The following is a 13,222-nucleotide window of genomic DNA, read 5'->3' as shown; positions in this document are numbered from 1 at the left end:
TTTTCCAGGTGTGGTAGATTTATTGCACAATTCAATCCTAGAATTCAAAGCGAAACAAAACATGTTAGAGTACAAATATAACGCCACTTACAAGTAAGGGAAGCAATGCAATACTAGTAACATACTATGACCCTTCCATGGATCTCTGACCGAATCTCCAGTTACTTTCACACACAGAATCTTTCATCCTCAGGATGTCCTTCTTTGCTGTCTGCTTGACTGTCCTCACATAATTATCTTCCATGCTTTTTTATATGGGAAAATACAGCAAAAGAAATGTGGTTGTCCGAGTAGTGGACAACGTCTTTATTCAGATTTTAGGACATGCTGTGGATCTGTTGTAAATTTCGAGAAGATTTTTTTGCAACAGATTTTACTTATTACATTGTACAGTGTATTATCTCAAGAAACTGCACAAAAAAAGCTTCAAAATTTGCAGATAGTCATCAGCTTTGCAGTTGCCCTATTGTACTCTGTTCCAGAGATGCTGCTATTTATAGTAATTCATATACTGTATTTCATATGCTTTATGAAAAATACAAAGTAAAAATTAGATCTTAAAAATAATGTAAAAACTAGTCAGTTCTTGGCCCCGAAAAAGGATTATGGATTGAACACCAGAGCACCACTGAACTCATCTGAACACAGAATGTGTTCATACAATGGAAATTACAATTTGCTCTCTAAATCTAAGGATCTGTGTAAATAAAGAAGAGCAATAAAATATTTCTGCAGCCTTGAAGGCTATGTACCTAATAGTAATCCGCTCTGCTGACAAAACAGCAATAACATCAGATTTACAGAGAGAAATGAAGTTACTCAAATTAAAGATTTATTATCTCTCAGGAAAATAAAACCACAGATCTCCTCACAAATCAGAATCAGCTGAAGTTTGATGCACACAAATCTCACAAGTAAGACATTTCATTTTACAAGAATGCCATCTGTTCAACAACCTTTAAAGGTTTGTCTGGTCACTGTGAATAAGAAGTTTTAAGCTTCTACCCTGTCATTATTGGTAGTAGCATAAATAGGTGTGTCAAGGATAACCAATGTGTTTTCATTACCTTGAATAAAATTATTTTATAAATGCAATATTCATGTACTTGGATTAATTCCTTTTTAAGGCCGGGGTAACACTTGGAAGAAACTCGCACGAGTCTCGCATCTCAATACCCGGCACTGCCACCTGCACTCGGGACTGGAGTGTGCGGCTGCATGTATTTCTATACAGCTGCGTGCTCCGGTCTGAGTGGAGTGCCGGCGACAGTGCCGGGTATTGAGATGCGAGACTCATGCGAGTTTCTCGCAAGTGTGACCCCGGCCTTACTATCACATTTCTGTACTTAGTACTTACATATACATTCATCCAAACCTCGTGTTTCTGTGTTTCACCTGCAGCATTTTTCATTTGCGGCTGCCCTGAGCAAGGTGTCAAATGGACTCTGAAATGTGTTTACATTAACCCCTTAATGACCAGAGCCTTAACTTTTTTTGGTCAAAATGGGAATGTGAGTTCTTGTTTTTTGTGGGACAAGTTGCACAAATTGTGTACTTGAAAATGGGGAAAAAAATTCCAAGTACAGTGAAACTGCAGAAAAAGTGCAATCCCACAGTTTTTTTTTCACCATGTTCACTAACTGCTATAACTGACCTTCTATTATGATCTTCCAGGCCATTACGAGTTCATAGACACCAAACATGTCTAGGTTCTTTTTTAGTTAAGTGGTGAAAAAAAATTCCAAAATTTGTTTTTAAAAAATTGCGGCATTTTCCGATACCCGCAGCATCACCATTTTTCATGATCTCAGGTTGGGTGAGGGCTTATTTTTTGTGTGCTGAGCTGACGTTTTTACTGATACTATTTTGGTGCAGATGCAATCTTTTGATTGCACGTTATTGCATTCTAATATTGCGGCAGCCAAAAAACGTAATTCTGGCATTTTTAACTTTTTTCTCATTACGCCATTTAGCAATCGAGTTAATTATTTTTTTAAGTTGATAGATTGGGTGATTCTGAACCCGATGATACCAAATATTTGTATGTTTCTTTTTTTATTGTTTTTTTTTAATGTGGCGAAAGGGGGGTGATTTGAACTTTTATATTTTTTTATTTTTTAAATATTTTTAAAAACATTTTTTTACTTCTGGCATGCTTCAATAGTGTCCATGGGAGACTAGAAGCTGTCATAACCCGATCGGCTCTGTTACATGCAGGCAATGATCAGATTGCTTGCATGTAGCAGAACTGCTGACTTGCTATGAGCGCCAACCAACAAGCAGCGCTCATAACAGTCTGGCATTGACAATCAAAGAGGTCTGCAGGAGAACTCTGGTTGTCATGCCGACCCATCGGTGACCCGCGATCACGTTATGGGGTCACCGATGGGCAGATTTCCAGCGCGATTGCTGGTAGCACATGTTAAATGCAGCTGTCAGAGTTTGACAGTGGCATTTAACTGGTTAATAGCCGTGGGTGGATCGTGATTCAACCCGCGGCTGCTCCAGGCACATGTCAGTTATTCAAAACCGCTGACGTGCCGGGAAAGATGTGGCTCAGCGTTGTTTCCCAGATCAAAGAGAGGGAGTCCAACATCGGCGTACTATTATGCCTGCTGTCGAAAATGGGTTAAACCACTTTCTTCTAAGATCATTTGGATTGTGTTTTAAATATCTCTCAAATGCAGGAATGTAATTTTGCAGGGACAAAACTAAAGATTTTTAATTTTAACTTGACTTTGAAGGTAAAGGGGCAGCAGCCTTCATATTTGATGACTATGGGGAACATTTGGAAGATTATTCCCCAAAGCATTTGTCATATGAAACAGTATCTCTCATATTTGAAGGTGCATTCTCCCAACAGCAATTTTAATATCTCTCCATTCAATGGGATTTATATCTCGACTTTGTTTCCCTTCATTTCTGGATGCTTTCTAAAATAATAAGGCTAGTTTCACATTAGCGTTTATGGCCGTAGCTTCGGGCTGCGCACGGCCGCCGCTAAGCCCCGCCCCCTGCCGCGCCTCAGCTGGTAGCTCCGCCTACGGACGCATGACGCTGCATGCGTCCTGCGTCCCCTATCTTTAGCACTGGGGATGCAGGCCGTGCCCAGGTATGCATTTGGCGGCGCATGCGTCCTTTTGACGCTGCGCCGAGCTCACCAACTTGTGACCTGTTGCGTTTGGCGCTGGTCGGCGCAGCGTCAAAAGAACGCATGCGCCACCAAACGCATACCTGCACATGGCCTGCATCCCCAGTGCTAAAGATTGGGGATGCAGCGTCATGCATCCGTAAGCGGAGCTACCGGCGGAGGCGCGGCAGGGGGCGGGGCTTAGCGGCGGTCGTGCGCAGCCCGACGCTGCGGCCGTAAAAGCTAATGTGAAACTAGCCTTATAATGATTTTATTTCTATAGAGCCAACATATTCTGTGGCACTTTACATCATAAAGGGGACTTCTACAGAAAAAAGACATTACAGCATAACAATAAACACTGTAGGGATTCACTCTGGTAGGTAATGGCAGGGCTGCAGTAACGAGGCAACACACAGGCTTAAAGTCTAATTTCAGTGGTTTAATGTCACTTTGCAAACAGCTGGTTAACAGAAAATAAGGGAAAAACATAAATGTACTCCAGCTTGGAGAACCACTGGTCCCAGACTCACCCCTTGCATGGGATGGGATTAACTAAGTGGCTGCCAGGTCCTGTGGCATCCGCCAGGTGCCATTCCCAGGGTTGTTGAGAGTCTTGCTGCTATAGTCCTGCAGCACGGGGGTCCTTGTATACAAGTTCAGGCTAAGTCCAGCCAAGTTCCTGTAACTTCCAGACACAAACTCACCATGTGCCAAATACCAACCTCCATTACATAGCCCATAACCCCTCCCACTGGTGAGGTAGACATCACATGGGCTGATCACGTGACCATGACATCATCGCAGGTCCTGTCTTTAGGGAAAAATCCGGTCAAACATTAATCTGCTGGGAGAAATGTATCTCCCATCCAGTAAAACACCCTTTACTGTACCACAACACATAGATCAAAACAGATACCAAGAGGAATGAGAGCCCTGCTCGCAAGCTTACAATCTATAAGGAAAAAGGGGAGACACGAAAGGTGGATGGTAACAATTACTTTTATTGTTTGGACCAGCCATAGTGTAAGAATCAGGTTTTCCTGTTGCTGCATGAACCAGTTAACAGTCTAAATATGTAACTACAGATACAGAGGGCTATTAAATGTGAGAACATGATGCGAGGAACCTGGTTATAGTAAAAAATTTTGAATGAGCCACACAGGGATATTTAGGTTAATGCGTTGAGGTGATAGACCAGTCTGATCAAATGTGTTTTTAGGGCACGCTTAAAATTGTGGGGATTGGGGATTAATCGTATTAACCTGGATAGTGCATTCCAAAGAATTGGCGCAGCACGTGAAAAGTCTTGGAGATGGGAGTGGGAGGTACTGATTATTGAGGATGTTAACCTCAGGACATTAGCAGAATGGAGGGCACGGGTAGGGTGGTAGGCTGAGACGAGGGAGGAGATGTAGGGTGGTGCTGAGTCATGGAGTGTGTTACACCCGCTACCTGTCATGGCTCTGCGCCTCGGTCTGCCGCTGCTCCCTGTTCAATGGAAGGAATTTCAGACCCTCTGTGAATCTGTTTTTATGTAGATTTAAAAATTACCCAAACACTAGTGTATACAGCTCTACACTTGTGATACATTACCCATTTACTGCTTTTTATATTCTGGTCTAATCCAAACTGACCAAGTGAGAGTTATTTTCTGACTGTGGAAATAAATACTGAGATTGACAACAATGACCCCTACACTGGGTACAGCTGTACTCTTCAGATCCATTACTGTTTTACTGCTTTTTATATTGTGTTGTAATCCATACTGAGCCTGAGAGTGTCTGTGTCTGCCTCCTGAAATATCTACGGAGATTAAGAATGTTTCAACTATACTATATATACCTGATATTTGATGATACTTTTCACTTTTTCTACTTTTTCTACTCTTGTCTAATCCATACTGAGCCTGTGAGTGTCTCTGTGTGACTGATGGTTTATATAGGGAGATTGACAATCATCCTTTGACTGTATAGAGCTGTATGCTTCTGATACAGTACCATATATCTGATGTTATTTTGGGTTCATTTTCTGCAACAAGTTTGGTGGAAGAGGCCGTGGGCGTGGGTTGGCAGCTGCTGCTGATGGTGGTGGTGCATCTGCTCGTAGTGCCAAAAGCACAATAGCAGCTAAGGCAGGTGGTGTTGAGCCTGAGTCATGGTCTGGCTCCAGAACGCCTGGAAGGCTACCTTTTCTGGGAGTAGGTTAACCCCTTTAAAACCGGAGCATCAGGAACTGGTTTTGGCTTACATTGCTGAAACAGACTCCAGCAAATATGCCATCCTCTTCTGAAGTTTCAAAAAATGCAAGCACTGAGTCATCAAGTGCTGGCTCCTGGTCAAGAAGAACCCCTTTCCTTGTGTCCTTCACCCCCACTAAAAATGAATGATGCAGCAAGCTACACTTCACATTAGTCCATGTAGCTCTTTCTATCATACCATGCTTGGGTTATCAAGTCAAATCGTGAATTCCCCAGTCCAAGATGAATCTGACATGGAGTGTGGGTGGCCAGCCAGGGCAGTGGGGTTAGTCGGTACCGGGCCGGTGTCTCAGAGGGATGTGTCAAGTTGGTGGGGATGACCCATTCTGTGGCCCTAGGCGTCCATGCAAAGGGGTGAATAACGTTTATAGGTGAATGATACATGCCGCCACCTGTGGTTTCTGATCAGATTGACCCACGCTGCAGTGTCGCTTCTCTGGGACAGATGTTGTGGTGCAGCTAAGATGTAGAAACCCTGCACAGGTAGGGCCGTAGTCGCAGGGCAAATGAAAGAGTTGGTAGATGGTGTGCAGTGCAGGATGTAGCAGAGCCGTGCGCCAGGCGCAGGAGAAAGATGACAGACACAGTCGTGCAATTCCTTTACCTGTACTTGGTAAGTGCCGTCCAGGATCCAGAGTACAGATGGAGAAGGAGTTGGTCAGCCAGGAAGCAAATTTGGAATTCTCTCTCTGCAGATAGGTAGTGTGGCCTCCGTTCTAGCGCTTATCTGAGGTACTCGCAGTACTGAGTTCACTGAAGTTCCCCCTGTTGACTCTCTTTTGGAACTTTCTCATATGGCAGGCAGCCATAGCCTTTTTTCTTCTGGCTCACACACGTCACTGCTGGGGCTTCCGAGTCTTAGATGGGAACAGAGCATTTACAGCTGCTACTTCCTCTGGTTTCTGCTGCAGGACCGTCAGTGTCCCTGCAAACTCGGAGACCGGAATCCCGACCATGCGCCCCAGCTAGGAGTGAGCCTTAACTCTGCTCATCCTCCAGCTCCCCTTCTCACGTCCACACACTTCCCCTTCCCTTCACAGACTGCCCTAACGTCCCTCCTCCCGACCACAGAGAGCAGCTCCTCAGCAGTCAGGTTCAGAGGTCTCCCTGCTGGCCTGGAGTTGGAACTGTGTTGTGTGTTGGTTTAACTGCTAGAGAGATCCTTCATTGCTCCCAAGCATGACATCACACTCCCAAGGAGGAAGGTAATGCCACTGTGGCGACCGTATTCCTGGGGGCGCCACATGTACACTGATGCCCAGCCACTGCTAGATGATTCTTCTGGTACATTGACCCAGACCACTACATTCCCCTCGCACTATACACAGCCAGAATCTGACAATGATTAAACTTAGGTTCTCCTTCCCGCATACTATACCACCTTACATGATGACAAACAGGAAGGTGCAGATGAAAGTGCAGGTTCCTTAAGCAGGTGGGGGGGCATACTCATGGGTGACGCACTAGCACAGGGCCCTTCTTAGTATGCAAAATTGTCTCTGCTGGTGGGAGGGCCCACCCGCCGTCAGACACACCGCCGTACTTTGAGGCGCCCTGTGCCAGTGCAGTCGCCAATAAGTGGGCCCCCCCTGCTTGCTCAGGATCACAGCACTTGCAAAGTTGAAATACTTACCTCTCCCTGCTCCACCGCCGTGATGTCTTCCGCGTTTCCTGACAGTGACATTCTGGTCAGAGAGCATGATGACATCACGTCTGTACGCCCTCTGCCTAAACAGTCCAAGTGCAGTGAGATGGAAGATGGGGACAAGGAGGACTCCAGACTAGTACAGGGATTCCCTAGCAAGGAGACTTATTTAATTGTTTTCAATGTTGGGACAGCTAATTTTGGGGAGCACTATACTCTGGAGAATGATATATGAGGCCCACCATACGCTGGAGCATTCCAAAAAGTGGACATCAGACACTGGAGCAGCATTTACAGGGCCCATTATGCACTGGCGAATTAGAAATGGAGCTTTATTTGGGCCTATAAGACAGTGGAGCTTCATCCATGGGGACCAACATATACTGTAGCATTATGTGGAGCGCATCATATACTGTTTCAAACATTATATGGGACCAATGATTCTGTATGGAGAAATATATGGGCCTCATTAATCTGTATAGCACACTATGCGGTGGCCATAATACTGTATGGAGTAACATACTGTACGTTTTTGGAGCTATTGGAGAATTTAAAATGGATATCAGTCATGAGATGTAAGAAGTGAAGTGTTTTTCATTGTACTATACCGCTATTTCTCTGCCATATCAGAGGATCATGAATTGTGGCATGTGTTAAAGGAGCCCATTGACACTCTTTGGCCCTGGGCCCACGAAAATCTGGAGCCAGCCCTACCCCCCCTCCCACAACTTTAGCCAAATAACCCCCAGTTTTCAATGCCTAACTATTATTATAAAGTAAATTAAGGCTGACAAGCTTAACTAATAAGAATTAATGTTTTTGGCATTAAAATGGGCACTGTAGATTTGCTTCCTGTCCTCCACTCACTGCCGACTTTTCTTCCCCATTGACTTGCATTGGGTTTCGTGTTTGTCGGAATTCGACTTTTCACGATAATCGGCCGATTTCGTTCGACCCGACTTTTGAGAAATGAAACCCGACTCGACCCGAAAAAAGGCAAAGTCGCTCATCTCTACTATTCAGCAAACAGACTCATTTTATTTCTTTATCAAGGTTACTGAATGCTGAAAAATTTTCCAGGTTGTATCAGTCATGTGTTGAGATTACATGGAATTTCTCATACATTGTATCTGATAAGGCAGTGCAATTTGTCTCCAAATTCTACAGAGATTTTTGTTGGAAATTGGTTATTGATTTATTTTCCTCTGCCTACCACCCTGAAACCAAATCAATCAATGGAACAAATTTTAAGGTGTTTTGTTGCAGCTCAGCAGGAGAACTGGTCCTCATTTTTTCCAATTGATAAGTTTGTCTTTAACAGTCGAGTCAATCAGTTTAATGGAACCTTCATTTTTTTGATAATTATGGCTTCTATCCCCATTTTGGAAAATTTTCTAGGATGAGCTCTGGGTGTCCAGGAGTGAAAGTTGCCATACAGAAACTCAGGAATGTTTGGATGGAGATTCAAAAAAATATTGGGGTGGCTCAGCTTCGCCAAAAAAACAGAAGACCTATAGGAAAGTTTCAGCTGGCCCTGTCTTCAAAGTAGGTGACAAAGTTTGGTTGTCATCTAAAAATATGCAGCTAATAGTACCACCTGCTAAGTTTGGTCCTAAATTAATTGTCTCTTATGAGATTCTGGAAGTAGTCAATCCAGTGTCCTTTAGGTTAAAACATCCTTTGTCTCTACACATTCAGAATGCTTTACGCAGATCCCTGTAAAAAAAAGTTTATCCCTTCAGTGTTGTCTCCCTCTTCCCCACCTCCTCCGTTGTCTGTTGATGGATATTTAGAGTATGAGGTGCAGAGAATTGTAGATTCACAGAGGGTCTGAAATTCCTTCCATTGAAGGGGATATGGACCTGAGGAGAGATACTGAGTTCCTGTTCGTTCTGTAAAAGCCAATCATTTGGTTAGGGCCTTCCATCATAGGTTTCCTGGTAAACTTGCTGGTCTGTTGGTCCCCCTAGAAGAGGGGGTACTGTCATGATTTCACCACTCACTGTGTCCTAAATGCAGTGAGTAACAGCTCAGCCTCCCTATAGAATGATGGTTCTGCTGAGCAGTCAGTATTTTGAGTGGCAGATCTGCTTTCCAACCAGGGGCAGGGGCAGGCTTAGCTGTCAGTATTGTGAGTGAAAGCTCAGCTATTCAATGTGAAGAAAGGGAGTGTGAGCTGTTAGTATTGTGAATGATAATCTTGCTGCCAATCAGGGCAAGGGCATTCTGGGCTTCTTCCAGGAGTCTCCCATTCTGGGTTATTACTAGGCAATTTAGCTGGCTGTCAATCTCTAATCATTGTCAGTTGCAGCTTTATCTCAATGGTGTATGTTTGCCGTGTTTTCCAGTGCTCTGTTTCTGACTCTTTGCTGCCTGACTTTGGACTTTGCCTTTGACCACCCATTTACCTAACCTCTTTGTCTTGATCCACTATCTTCCAGGAATTCTGACCATGAACTGTAACCTGACTATGCCTTTGTCTTACCCTTCTGTTTATGACAAACTCTCTTGGTATCTGACCTCATACCTCTTGACTACCCTGTCTCATGGCTTGTCTGTACTTAGTGACATAGCGTCACATTTAAGCAATATATGTGTAAATTGTTACATACCTTCTCTATAACTAATAAGGATAAGATATTTTATCCTAATTTCTTATTTGATTTTTGGTGCTATTTTTCTTTATTCTCATCAGTTTCCTTAGATTTTACACAAACATTTTATTCATGAAGCTCCAGGTCACCCCTAAATTATATAGAGCCTTTAGCTAAACCTTTAATGAAGAAAATCTCAGTAATCCCAAGAGCCTCTACAGATTTATTTTATTTCACCAAAATAAAATTCTGTTTTTCGATCCCATCATTATTCCTAAGAGAAGCAATGTAACAATATCCAGTTGCTAGCCTACAATGCTCACCAATCTAAGACCTTGCATATCAAACATTCAAGGATAACTCATATAAAAATAAAGTGATGAAATTTTAAATCCTCAACCTTTTTAATAATATATGGCATTATGCATATATAGTATATTTGGATGTGAAAATTTAAATTCAGAAAGTAAATAAATTATTTACTATTAACCTACATGAAACTCTGGATGATCAGTTTTTCTGTTGCTTTTGTTCAAACATAAGCAGTCCCATATGAGAGTTATTTACTTTTTTTTAAAATAAGGGTAAAGTTCCTGCCCAAAAATTTGAACTGTTGCCCAAAATACAATGTATTTTATTCTTTTACATAGTTATACTACACATATTGTTTTTAGAAAAAGGTATGTGTGTATATATATATATATATATATATATATATATACAGTACAGACCAAAGGTTTGGACACACCTTCTCATTCAAAGAGTACTTTATTTTCATGACTATGAAAATTATAGATTCACTCTGAAGGCATCAAAACTATGAATTAACACATGTGGTATTATATAATTAACAAAAAAGTGTGTAACAACTGAAAATATGTCTTATATTCTACTGTAGGTTCTTCAAAGTAGCCACCTTTTGCTTTGATTGCTGCTTTGCACACTCTTGGCATTCTCTTGATGAGCTTCAAGAGGTAGTCACCAGAAATGGTTTTCACTTCACAGGTGTGCCCTGTCAGGTTTAATAAGTGGGATTTCTTGCCTTATAAATGGGGTTGGGACCATCAGTTGTGTTGTGCAGAAGTCTGGTGGATACACAGCTGATAGTCCTACTGAATAAACTGTTAGAATTTGTATTATGGCAAGAAAAAAGCAGCTAAGTAAAGAAAACAAGTGGCTGACACTACTTTAAGAAATGAAGGTAAGTCAGTCTGAAAAATTGGGAAAACTTTGAAAGTGTCCCCAAGTGCAGTGGCAAAAACCATCAAGCGCTACAAAGCAACTGGCTCACATGAGGACCGCCCCAGGAAAGGAAGACCAAGAGTCACCTCCGCTGCGGAGGGTAAGTTCATCCGAGTCACCAGCCTCAGAAATCGCAGGTTAACAGCATCTCAGATTAGAGACCAGGTCAATGCCACACAGAGTTCTAGCAGCAGACACATCTCTACAACAACTGTTAAGAGGAGACTTTGTGCAGCAGGCCTTCATGGTAAAATAACTGCTAGGAAACACTGCTAAGGACAGGCAACAAGCAGAAGAGACTTGTTTGGGCTAAAGAACACAAGGAATGGACATTAGACCAGTGGAAATCTGTTCTTTGGTCTGATGAGTCCAAATTTGAGATCTTTTGTTCCAACCACCGTGTCATTGTGCGACACAGAAAAGGTGAATGGATGGACTCTACATGCCTGGTTCCCACCGTGAAGCATGGCGGAGAAGGTGTGATGGTGTGGGGGTGCTTTGCTGGTGACACTGTTAGGGATTTATTCAAAATTGAAGGCATTCTGAACCAGCATGGCTAACACAGCATCTTGCAGTGGCATGCTATTCCATCCAGTTTGCGTTTAGTTGAACCATCATTTATTTTTCAACAGGACAATGACCCCAAACACACCTCCAGGCTGTGTAAGGGCTATTTCACCAAGAAGGAGAGTGATGGGGTGCTACACCAGATGACCTGGCCTCCACAGTCACCAGACCTGAACCCAATCGAGATGGTTTGGGGTGAGCTGAACTGCAGAGTGAAGGCAAAAGGGCCAACAAGTGCTAAGCATCTCTGGGAACTCCTTCAAGACTGTTGGAAGACCATTTCCGGTGACTACCCTTGAAGCTCATCAAGAGAATGCCAAGAGTGTGCAAAGCAGTAATCAAAGCAAAAGGTGACTACTTTGAAGAACCTAGAATATAAGACATAATTTCAGTTGTCTCACACTTTTTTATTAATTATATAATTCCACATGTGTTAATTCATAGTTTTGATTCCTTCAGAGTGAATCTACAATTTTCATAGTCATGAAAATAAAGAAAACTCTTTGAATGAGAAGGTGTGTCCAAACTTTTGGTCTGTACTGTGTATATATATATATATATATATACACATACAGTATATGTACATAATATATACATAATCGTATATTATTTATGATTGAGCTGTGTACAGCAAATAAATATGCTTAGTTGTTAAAAATTGACAACCCAGATCTGATTCTGCAAAAATATAGACCTCATGCAAGTATCTTGATATCCCACCTGCAAAAACTAAAGCATTAGAAATTAAATAAATTAGACATTCACAATGAATCAATGAAAGAAAAATATGTCATTTTAGATTGCATATTTTATTTTTGAGGCACTCTTCTACAGTTGATTCTAGTGAAGATTGTGATGGGACTTGGAATGCAGAATTCATACAGGTCCCCAAAATGGATTCCTAGAACATTTTTTGCAAGTCAGAATCTCAGTCACAATAACAGAAACCACATGAAATAAACAGCAAGCTTAATCTTATTGCTATGTCTCCAAATGAAGGATCCAATCACACAATTGAAAAGTTTAAATACATTTTAAGAATAAGGTGTCATGTGAGTGTATGCAATAAATAACACTATTTCTGACTATTATATATTCTATTATTCAGCTATTTTCCATTTTTGCAGGCTCTATTTTTCATTTCAATTGACTTTGAACTGAGGGGGAGTAAGCTGGCATAAGAGCAGGAATCACATAAAGACTGAATCCTGTTCTTTTTTCTGTAGCACATAGATGGAGCAGGAGCAGCAAGGAGACCATTATACAGCAGTACTGCATAGTGTAGATGTGAATCCATCTCTCTGTTGAGGTAAAATATGTGCTAGAAAGTTCAACACCATCTTTTCGAGTCTCTCTCTCTGCCTATTTTTCACTCTGCTCCATGCTTCTCCTTCCTTCTCTCTATATAAAATATAATGGGAGGTTTAACCTGATAATTCACTGTGTTGCCAGTTCCTCTTGAAGACAAATTTAAGCAGATTTTCCAAATTGAATGGTGGGATCAGGAGAAGCGGCTCGGAAGTGGAGAAAGAAGCAAATTTATCTCATAAGATACATTGCAACTTTGTTTATATATTTGTTTGTACTATTGATTGATGCAAAGATTTTGAAAGTTTTAAGCAGGAGAAATATGGATTACAATGGTTAAAATGCTGATTTTTTATTAGTGAAAAAAATAGCCATAATTTATAAAAAAAATATATGAATAACACAAATAGACAGATATAGCAATCAGAAAGTCATCTCCAATTTATGATGTTCACACAAGAAAAATAAGGTAGATT

Source organism: Dendrobates tinctorius, unplaced genomic scaffold, assembly GCF_039654945.1.
Source record: "Dendrobates tinctorius isolate UK_male_01 unplaced genomic scaffold, ASM3965494v1 ptg000008l, whole genome shotgun sequence".
Taxonomy (NCBI): domain Eukaryota; kingdom Metazoa; phylum Chordata; class Amphibia; order Anura; family Dendrobatidae; genus Dendrobates; species Dendrobates tinctorius.
This window is presented reverse-complemented; position numbering follows the sequence as displayed.